The 4,002-nt window shown below is 38.5% G+C and overlaps 1 protein-coding gene across 6 annotated transcripts in view; it reads left to right on the top strand.

Moving 5' to 3' along the window:
• Nucleotides 1-2,757: 2,757 nt before the first annotated feature.
• The window catches only part of CAPS2 (calcyphosine 2), a 40,444-nt gene continuing 39,199 nt past the window's right edge, over nucleotides 2,758-4,002 (top strand). For 3 of the 6 annotated variants that reach the window (XM_023520941.1, XM_023520965.1, XM_011374470.2), the window contains exon 1: nucleotides 2,764-2,821. The gene's annotated coding sequence lies outside the window, so the exon portion shown is untranslated. Of the gene's footprint in view, nucleotides 2,822-3,481; nucleotides 3,572-4,002 lie in introns of all 6 variants that reach the window. The other 3 variants (XM_023520943.1, XM_023520936.1, XM_023520950.1) reach the window with 2 other exon arrangements.

Below are 4,002 nucleotides of genomic sequence, written 5' to 3'. Positions count from 1 at the left end.
TGTATTAATCAGGGTTACCCAGAGAAAAAGAAACAAGAGAACATATATCTTCATGGCTCCCTTTATACACACATATACACATACACATACACACCTGCATACCTATACACCCACACACAATGACAGTGGTTTTGAGGGGCTGGCAAGTCCAAAATCTGTAGGGCAAGCCAACAGGCTGAGGATTCAAGTAACAGCTGATGTTGCAATCTTGAGCCTGAAGCCTAGAAACTCAGGCAGAATTTCCATGTTACCCTCTGGAGGCAGGATCCCGTCTTTGGGAAACTTCAGCCTTTGCTCTTAAGGTCTTCAACTGATTGACTCCCACCCACAGTATAGATAATAATCTACTCAAAGTTTATTGATTTAAATGTTAATCACATCTAAAAATTATCCTCACAAAGTTTCTAGACTTATGTTAGAACAAACAACTGGTCACCACTCTCGCCAAGTTGACACATAAAATTAACCATCATACTGTCTTACACTTCCTAACACTTCGTGAGCCTATGTTATTACTTTTTTTTCTTTTCCCTTCATACACTACATTCAATCAATTTATAAATCCTGTTGGCTCTACTTTAAAAATATATCCTAAGTCCAAATGCTGCTTCCTATTCTGTGGGTAGACAACATCCTGGTTAGAGCTGCCATCATCTCTTGCTGGAACAAAGGCAGTAATATTCTTCTACTCAGTTTCTCTGTATTTGTTCTTGCTTCGTTACATTTTATTTTCCATAGAATGGCCAGATTATTCTTTTTAAAACATAAGCCACCCCCGCTTTCAAAAGCCTATAATGACTCACTATCACACTTATAAAATCTGAAGTCCTAGATATGGCCTGCAAGACACTACCTAACCTGACTGCGACTAACCTCTTGCCTCTGTCCTACGTTCCCTGGACTCACGCTGTATCAGTCATGCCCATCAGCTTACAAGGATTCTTTCCCCTCAGGCCTTTTGCCCTTGCCGTTCAATTTGTCCTCAGGATTATAGTCAGTGAAGCCATATCTGATCATGTAACCTCCTACCTGTCAGTGTCTATCCCTTTAATGTCTTATATTTTTCTTCATAGCATTAGTTGTTACCTGACATTATATTACTTATTTATTTAGCGTTTGGTGACTCTATTAGATTGTAACCTTCACTAAAACAGTGGCTTTATTTTCTTCACTGCTATATCTATAGCACCTAAAGCAGGCACTGAACCCTCCTGCCCTCAATACATATTTGTTGAGTGAATTATCGAAGAAATGGGCACTCTTTAACTTTCTAATAATGTTGTATAAAACTTTGAGCTTCTTTAGAAACAATATCTTATTCATCCTATACTAGCAGGTCGATAAATATTTTAGACTCAATCGATAATTTAAAAAATACTACTGAGTAGGCTCATATATTTTTACTTTTTCTAATGTCGGATATGTGCAGATAGTAGGTATTCAAAGGATGTTTGTTAAGCTTCAAATAAAAATTATTTTGTACTGCAAATATTATAGGTTAACATAAGTCTAATTTAGTTTAATTTTATGTACATAGAAACTAATTGGCTATAATAACTACAGATCTTTTGTAGAGTAGTGAATATTTTGAAAACTGGCAAGAAAGTACAATTTATATTATCAACACATAATATGAGATTATTGCTTTTATAAATAGTTATTTTAACACACTGTCTGGATTGAATAAATGTGTTTTATTTAGACCATGTTACTAATGGCTTAAAGAACTATATTCAAAAATACTGAAGTAATTTTGATGTACTAAGCCTAAGTGCCAGGAATATACAAGAGTATTTTATTTCTTGAATATCTATTTGTGGAATAGGCAAGATTAGTTGGGCATTAGAATTCTTAAGGTCTTTGATAACTTTTTAAAAGTTGAAGTTTAGTTTTTTGTTTCACTACTGCTTTTTTTCAGTTTGTTTTTGCTTTACTTTCTGTGTGGAGTTATTGGGTAGGTGAATTTTATGGAGCACAAGGAAGAAATAGAAGAAGTAAGATTATCTTATATCCACAGATGACTTTATGCTTTAAAAATGTATTTTTATTTATGCTTTAAACCTAGCTCCAACTGGAAATTTAAATACATATATTTTGAGAGGAGCTAATTTTGAAAAGATATTGCAGTTTAGATAAACAACTTAATATTGTGGAAAGAGAACTAGATTAGGCTCAGAAGTTCTGAGTTCTAGTTTGAGTATCTGACACTTGGCTGTGTAATTCAGGGCAGTTATGGCATATTAGAGTGGAATGGGACCTTAGAAATATCTCAAACCGGATCTTTTCTTTTATTGATGAGGAAGTGACACCCAAAGACAGTCTGTGCAGAGCAAAGCATGAAATGGAGGTTTCCTGCTTCCTAGGCCTGTTCCCATTATATATGTACTTTAATTTGTAGCCATATATATTATGTAGTCATATGTAATATGTTATATATATGTATATGTGTTTATGTGCACATATTTTAAAGTAATATCTATATCTATGTTTATATATCTCTATGATACTATACTGCAGTCTTGTTTTTTTTAAATAATTGCAAGCTTTTTGAGAACTTATGCTTAAAAAATTTTTCCCATCAAAACATCAGTTTGGGAGCTGACAACTGGTAGAGCTCTGTAAAATATGTTAAGTCAAATTCACTTAAATGAATTACACTCCCGCGGTGGATCCGGGTCGGGCTTTGGCGCTTTCTCTGGGCGGGACAAGAGCGGATGAGCGATTCCGCTCCAGCTCCTCGCCGGGGTTTAGAGGCGCCGCAGAGCTGGTCCCAGGGAGAGGCACCGAGGGACGCTGCTAGTTCTTCGCCGAGGGCTCTTCCGTGAGTAGCTTTGAGGGCGGCGGGGTCACCTTTGGTGCGGGCAGGGGACGAGGAGAAAGGGCCCACTCACTTTGGTGGTCGGAGGTGGCGTGGATAGAGCGAGGGATTTGGGCGGACCAGATTCTTTTCCCTGGAAGTGAGAGAAGAGCTGGAGGCCCAGTGCGGAGGCTCCTGTTGCCAGGCAACCTGCAGACGCAGGCCGGAGTTGGCCTGAGCCTTTGCTTAGAGCTGTCCCCTTCCAGCTTGTCCTGTCTGAAGCTAACTAACGAGGGTTCTCCGTGGAATCACCCCAGTTTATATCGTTCTAGTCCTTCCACTCCGGATCTGGTCTTTACCCTGCTTGTTGGGTCAAGTCAGGTTGGCTGTCCCTGGTGTCCCACCGCAGTTCATGAATCCCAGATAGGAAGAGAGTGGAGCATTTGTTCTATCTAGTACATTGTCTGGAAGTATAATCTCAGTTTTTAGGAATGCCCTCAGGTTCAGTTCAGATACTTGGGTCTGTTATCACCTGGGCTCCAAGATAGACTTGGTCCCCGCCTGCCTGAAGCTTAAATACTAAATAGTGTTTACAAATCTCTTCCTTTGCCCTTTGATTATGGATTGGATTTGATCAACTTATTCTTTGCTTTCCATCACGTTCTGATTTGATATATGCAACAGTCTAATCACTAATATTGCTGGTCAAGAGAGAAGTAATGATAATTGGAAATGGAAATAATCATCCTTTAAAAAAAATGAGAAAAGTGGGAGGTAAGTTTACTCCATTTTGGTAGCACTAAGGATACTATGGTAGACTTGGATCTGTTGTCAGCGATGTTCATTGCATGCTAGCAGTAACCTCTCATGAGTTGCAGCAGTTTGGGCAGAGACAGACACAACTGAGGTGGACCTGAAAATCTGAGGGTTTAAATTTTGTTGTTTTTATTATTTGCAAATGAATTGTAGTAGTTTAAAATGACCTATAGTGATTTGAAGTGGCTGTAGTAGTTACTGAGGTCCAAATAGTTGTGTGGCTGATGTGTGGAGAAAATCACCTAGCTGATTGTTCAACATCCTTGTCTCAACTTGGGTTTGTTGGCCACTAATCATCATGGCAAATACAATAGCCATGATCACAAGCAAACAACAACACAGATTTCTCGTCTTACAGATCTAGAGGTCAGACATAAAATTGAGGTGTT

Source organism: Pteropus vampyrus, unplaced genomic scaffold, assembly GCF_000151845.1.
Source record: "Pteropus vampyrus isolate Shadow unplaced genomic scaffold, Pvam_2.0 Scaffold9, whole genome shotgun sequence".
Lineage (NCBI taxonomy): Eukaryota > Metazoa > Chordata > Mammalia > Chiroptera > Pteropodidae > Pteropus > Pteropus vampyrus.
Note: the sequence above shows the minus strand (reverse complement) of the source record. Positions and strands in the feature narration are given on the sequence as shown.